The 6,903-nt window shown below is 46.0% G+C and overlaps 1 long non-coding RNA gene across 1 annotated transcript; it reads right to left on the bottom strand.

The window, feature by feature from the left end:
* Positions 1-3,246: 3,246 nt before the first annotated feature.
* LOC141373179 (uncharacterized) lies at positions 3,247-6,581 on the bottom strand. The gene is made up of 4 exons (XR_012378884.1): positions 6,382-6,581; positions 6,001-6,099; positions 4,240-4,485; positions 3,247-3,772 (listed from the first exon to the last, which is right to left on the bottom strand). It is a non-coding gene; the product is annotated as an uncharacterized lncRNA (long non-coding RNA).
* Between the last annotated feature and the right edge of the window lie 322 nt (positions 6,582-6,903).

Raw genomic sequence — 6,903 nt, 5'->3', positions numbered from 1 at the left:
TATGAAAGAAATTGAGGAAGACACAAAGAAATGGAAAGACATTCCATGCTCATGGATTGAAAGAACAAGCATTAAAATGTTAAGGGTGCCTGGGTGGCTCAGTCAGTTAAGCACCTGGGGTCCTGGGATCGGCCCTGTGTTGGGCTCCCTGCTCGGTGGAGAGTCTGCTTAACCCTCTCCCCCTTCCCCACTCTTATGCATGCTCATGCATTCTCTCTCTCTCTCAAATGAATAAATAAAAATTTTAATGTCTATATTACCCAAAGCAACCTACACATTTAAAGCAATCTCTATCAAAACACAACCAGCATTTTTCACAGAGCTAGAACAAACAACCCCAAAATTTGTATGGAACAACAAAAGACCCCGGATAGCCAAAGCAATCTTGAAAAAGAAAGGCAAAGCTGGAGGCATCACAATTCTTGACTTCCAGGTATATTACAAAGCTGTAGTGATCAAGACAGTATAGTACTGACATAAAAACAGACACATAGATCAATGGAACAGAACAGAAAACCCAGAGATGGACCCACAACTATATGGTCAACCAATCTTCGACAAAGCAGGGAAGAATTTCCAATGGAAAAAAGACACTCTGTTCAACAAACGGTGTTGGGAAAATTGGACAGCAACATGCAAGAGAGTGAAACTGGACCACTTTCTTATGCCACACACAAAAATAAATTCAAAATGGATGAAAAACCTAAATGTGAGACAGGAAACCATCAAAATCCTAGAGGAGAACAAAGGCAATAACTTCTTTGACATTGGCTGTAGCAACTTCTTACTAGATTCATCTCCTAAGGCAAGGGAAACAAAAGCAAAAATGAACTATTGGGGACTTCATCAAGATAAAAAGCTTCTGCACAGCAAAGGAAATAATCAACAAAACTAAAAGGCTGCCTATGGAATGGGAGAAGATATTTGCAAATGACCTATCTGATAAAGGGTTAGTATCCAAAATAGATAAAGAATTTATCAAATTCAACACCCAAAAAACAAATAATCCAGTTGAAAAATGGGCAGAAGACACGAACAGATAGACATTTTTCCAAAGAAGACATACAGATGGCTAACAGACACATGAAAAGATGCTCGGGCGCCTGGGTGGCTCAGTTGGTAAAGCGACTGCCTTCAGCTCAGGTCATGATCCTGGAGTCCCGGGATCGAGTCCCGCATCGGGCTCCCTGCTCGGCGGGGAGTCTGCTTCTCCCTCTGACCCTCTTCCCTCTCGTGCTCTCTCTCTCTCATTCTCTCAAATAAATAAATAAAATCTTTAAAAAAAAAAAAAAGATGCTCAACATCACTCATCATCAGGGAAATACAAATCAAAACTACAATGAGATATCACCTCACACCAATCAGAATGGCTAAAATTAACACAGGAAACAACAGATGTTGGCAAGGGTGCAGAGAAAGAGGGACCCTCTTACACTGTTGGTAGAAATGCAAACTGGTGTAGTCACTCTGGAAAACCATATGGAGTTTCCTCAAAAATTTAAAAATAAAACTAGCCTACGATGCAGTAATTGCACTACTAGGTATTTACCAAGGATACAAAAATACTGATTTGAGGGGTGCCTGGGTGGCTCAGTCATTAAGCGTCTGCCTTCGGCTCAGGTCATGATCCCAGGGTCCTGGGATCGAGCCCCACATCGGGCTCCCTGCTCGGCAAGGGGGCCTGATTCTTCCTCTCCCACTCCCCCTGCTTGTGTTCCTGCTCTCGCTCTCTCTGTCGAATAAATAAAATAAAAAAATACTGATTTGAAGGGACACATACACCCCGATGTTTATAGCAGCATTATCAAGAATAGCCAAATTATGGAAAGGGCCCAAATGACCATCGACTGATGAATGGATAAAGAAGATGTGGTGTATATATACCATGGACTATTACTCAACCAAAAAAAAAAATGAAATCTTGCCATTTGCAACGAAGTGGATGGAGCTAGAGGGTATTATGCTAAGTGAAATAAGTCTGTCAGAGAAAGACAAATACCATATGATTTCACTCATATGTGGAATTTAAGAAACAAAACAAATGAACATAGGGGAAAAAGAGAAAGAGGCAAACCAAGAAACAGACTCTTAACTCTAGAGAACAAACTGAGCATTGCTGGAGGGACATGGGCAGGGGATGGGTTAAATGGGTGATGGGAATTAAGGAGGACACTTGTGATGAGCACTGGGTGTTGTATGTAAGTGATGAATCACTAAATTCTACACCTGAAACTGAATATTACCCTGTATGTTAACTAACTGGAATTTAAATAAAAATGTGAAACTAAAAAAGAAAAAAAAGGAGGCAATGTGTTGTATTTACAGTGAGATGGTAGGTTTGTTCTCTGGGGGACCTAGATTCTGGCACTTCCTTTGCATAAACTTACTGTGTGATCTTGGGCAATCACTTCTCTCTAGCAACCTGCTTCTACTGTTGTGATGAGCACTGAGGGCTCTTGCAGCTATAACAGACTTGGGCCAAGGGAGGACACCTCAGGGTTGTGTGGTTTATGAATCATGTCAGGGATCCTGCCCCCAGGCTGTAGCCTTGACTTCACTCTGCTTAATAATGCAGTCTACCCAGCTTTGATGATTATTGGTCTTGCCCCTCCCACGCCTCTTGAGCTTGGGTCTCAGGCTGCTGGATTTGAGTGGGAGGACAGAGGAGGCAGTATTTCCAGTAATTTTCTAAGCACTTCTCTAGGGGCAAGACCAAAAGAAAGATAAGGAAGATTTGAGAGCTTTCCCACCCAACCAGAGACCGAGTCATTGCAGTAAACAGACTTCTCTTGTGGGGGTGGTCACGGGGGAGACCTCCTCAGCCCTCTGGAAGCTCTGTGGAGGGGCTTGGGGACTGCTTGTGTAAACAGGCATCTGCCCAACAGCCCCTTCCAATTTCCCACCACGCTTCCTCCCAAAGGAGTCCCGATGATCCCCTTATTTTGCCAACCTGGAAACTGCCTCACTTCAGTTCCAACTTCTAAACTAGGGATTTGTCCCCCTCCTTGTGAGATGGGGGTGAAATGGAGTAAGCTGAGCTAGCCAATAGGTCATTCTCCTCATTTAATTCACTCATGTATTCATTCAACATTTATGCGATAGACTCTTTGCCAGGGATTCAAAGAATAAATTAGTCAGGTTGTGGCAAACTTAAATTGGGTAACTGGTAATTTAAAGAGAGGTTAAGAGATTATTTTCTTTTTCTTTTTTTTTTTTTTAAGATTTTATTTATCCGACAGTGAGAGACACAGCGAGAGAGCGAACACCAGCAGGGGGAGCAGGAGAGGGAGAAGCAGGCTTCCCGCGGAGCAGGGAGCCCGATGCGGGGCTCGATCCCAGGACCCTGGGACCATGACCTGAGCCGAAGGCAGACGCTTAACGACTGAGCCACCCAGGCGCCCCAAGAGATTATTTTCAATGGTGAGGTCAGAGTGCAGGAAAACAAGGGATAGTGGAATCCCCTGGAGCTGGTAACATCAGGAAGAGGTTATCTGTCCCGGGCTGCAGGGATAAGAGTAGAGAAAATTCCCAGAATCCAGGAGAGAGCCCTGTGGGTAGGGCCCCTTGGCAGGAGCTGTGTGACCTTTCGTTGACGGACTCATCCAGCTGGTGAAGGAGCATTTTCATCTCCCTCTCTTCTCTGCATTGGCTGAATTCCACTGATGTAGTTGGGATGGGCCAACCTCTTGGGGCTCACAGCAAAGCAGAGAAGGACAAACAAATTTCTAGCACAGAAATCAGACATGGCCTGTGTCCTCAAGGAGCTTGCGTACTAGAGGGGGAGAAAGGAGTGTAAAAGTAGATTACAGCATGTTAAATGCTTTAATAAAGCTGTGAACAAAGTATAAGAGGAGTTCGGGGGGGGGGGTTAGGAAATAGGAAAGATCTCTGCCAGGGAGGGTGTTACTGTGTTTGTTTGTAGGTTGGGGAAGGAAATTGATTCCTGGGAAGTAAATGTGGAGGAGTTGTTTCTCAAAGGAAGATCAGGCTTCTTGGAAGAAGTAATGTCTAAACTGAGACCTGAAATGTGAATAAGAATTAGCGAGGAGAAGATGAGTAAAGGAATTGAGGCAGAGTGAAACATGTGTGAAAGCCGGAGGCTGAAGGAGACTGTAGAACTCTTTGGGAAACTGTCAGTAATGTGATAGAATAAAATAATGTAATATAATAGTGTTTAGGAGGACAGGTGAGGGATGAAGCTGAATAGAGAAGGGCCCAGACCATGAAGAATTCTTTTACCTGATTAAGGAATTTGGAAGGCCAGTGGTAAGTCCTTAAAAGGTTTTAATCAGGAGAGTGATGTCATTGTTACTTGTTTTAGAATATCAGTTTAGGGGCGCCTGGGTGGCTCAGTCAGTTAAGCGTCTGCCTTCGGCTCAGGTCGTGATGCCAGGGTCCTGGGATGGAGCTTGGCGTCGGGCTCCCTGCTCAGCGGGGAGTCTGCTTCTCCCTCTCCCTCTGCCTCTCCTCCTGCTTGTGCTCTCTCTGTCAAATAAATAAATAAAATCTTTAAAAAGAAATCACTTTGGTTGAAGAGAGGAGAGTATATTAAAGGTAGGGGGATTAGAAAGGTTATTTTTGTGATCTAAGTGAGAGGTGACAGTGCCCCAAAGTCAACCTGATGTGGTTTGAGGTGTTGGGGTTCAGAGCCAATGGTCAAGAAAGAATTCTTGAGACACCTTTAGTACAAAAGGTTGGTTTTATTAAAGCACAGGGATAGGACCCGTGGGCAGGAAGAACAGTACTGGGGTTGTGAGGAGTGATGATTATATAAGATTTTCTAGCCTATGGAGGGGAGGGTGAGTTAGGGCTCTAAGAAATTGAGTCTATAGGTTTCTGGAGATGGCTTTTTTCATGTAAATTGTTAAGATGGTTGCAAACTGGTGGAGACTCATGTCCTGCCTGAGTGAGATCTCCATCAGTTAACCACCTGTTTTTCCCTTTCCTTTGTTCTTGGCCAGCCAGGAGGGCCACATATCCCACCTTGCGCTGTAGGTGTGGTCGTGTGACTAGGTTCTGGCCAATAGAATGTGAGTGGAAGTGATGTGGCCAACTTGCAGTTGTGCCTGTATAAGGAAGAGAGGCGTGTCCTCCCCGGTCACCCTTCTTTCCTCTCCCTTGGATATTGACAACATATGGCCACTGTATTAGCCCTGTACTGCTTTTATTTGCCCTGTTATTTGAGAGCTAACCCACCATTATTTTATCCCTTATGACAAAGAGATATTCTAACTAATACAGGATGGTGCTAAATGGTGGTGGAACCTCTGGTTTGTACTATATACAATGGTAATTGTCTTTTGGATGAAAAAATAGAGATTAGGGAAAGGAACAAATATTTACTGAGTGCTTATCATGTGCTAGGTATTGTGTTAAGTATGTGTTACGTGCTAGAACTATTGTATAATTCTTACGATGGCTCTATAAGGTAGGTATTATTAGCCCTCTGTTAATGTCAGGGAAACTAAAGTTCAGAGAAGTTATGTCACTTACCCAGGGAAACACAATTAGTAGGTGACAGAGTCAGGATTTTAATCTGGGTCAGTGGCTCTTAACCAGAGGCAATTTTGTCCCTCAGGAGACATTTGGCTGGAGAAATGTTTGGCTGTCACGAGTGGTGCTGTGGGGGTGGGTGGGGATGTGTCACTGGGTAGCAGGAATGCTGCTAAGCATCTAACAATGCACAAGACACGCCCCCCCAGATAAAGAATTCTTTGCCCCAAATGTTAATAGCCCTGAGGGTGAGAACCCCTGAGGTCCATTCTACAAAAGGCTAGTGTTCTTTTACATTACACCAAACTCAGCGGGGGAGCGGGGGGAGGGGGAGAGTTGAAAAGGGGTTGATGAAAGACCGATATGGTAGGAGAAGAATGGCACGGAAGTGTTATCCGGGGGAGGGTAAACCTAGAGTGGTAAAGAGATGAGTTGGAGGAACTGATGAAGCTGAGAAAACCTGAGCTGGGAGAAACCAAGCTAAGGACACCAGTGGGCACCACTGACCTGGTCCAGGCAAGAGGTAGGGCTTGAGGGGCCAGGGGGGGCTGACAGAGGGAAGACAATCTAAGTGTCAGTGCCAGAAGGACCTGTGACCAGAAGCATCTAGAGAGTGGGAGAGGCAGGGGGGAGTGAAGACAGACTAGTCAAGGATGACTCCACTTCTACCTGCCCTCCCCTCCCCTCCCCATCTCCCCCCCTCCTCCCTCCTCCCCTATCTCCTCCTCCTCTCCCCCTCCCCTCCCCATCTCTCCCCGCTCTCCTCCCTCCTCCCCTCCCTCCTCCTCCTCTCCCCGTCTCCTTCCCTGTCTCACCTTCTTCCCGATCTTTTCCCTACGTTTCCTCCCCCAACTGCCTCCGCTTCTCTCCATCTTCCTTCCTACTCACCCCTTTGCCTAGCGGTGTACTCTGTTTTCCTCTGACCCGCAGTTCTGAGCTGTGGGTCCAAGCCCCCCCAACAAGTGCAATGCAGCAAGGTCTGTATTTCCTCAGCTTATCCCCCTTGAACTGGCAAGCTCTCGCAGTGACAGGGACAGACTTGTCTTTTCAATCTTGCTTCCTTCACCATTTCCTGTTTGCAGTGTGGATTAAAAAGTTTGACCAGTGTCTAGGATTGTTAAAAGGACAGATACATGGCTCCTGAAAGACACCTCCCAGCGCCCCCACCCCCCCACCCCCTCTGGAGGGAATATCTGACATGCCAGAGGAGGAAGGAAATCCTTTGTCTCATTTTTGCCGTTTTCTCTGCAGTGTTTTCCAAAAACAACTGGCCTGCTGACAAGCTATTGCAAGGGACTTGGGGTGACCTCCCTCCTTTTCCTCACCCCAGCCTGTGCCTGTCCTGGCAGCTTCAGGACCGGGGCACCGGCGTCACCTGGCAGGCCCTGAGCCCTGCTGGCAGAAGCTCAG

This window comes from Callorhinus ursinus, unplaced genomic scaffold, assembly GCF_003265705.2.
Source record: "Callorhinus ursinus isolate GAN/ISIS: 27379988/994484 unplaced genomic scaffold, GSC_fseal_2.0 scaffold8, whole genome shotgun sequence".
NCBI lineage: Eukaryota > Metazoa > Chordata > Mammalia > Carnivora > Otariidae > Callorhinus > Callorhinus ursinus.
The sequence above is the reverse complement of the archived record's forward strand: the minus strand, read 5'-3'. Positions and strand labels throughout refer to the sequence as shown.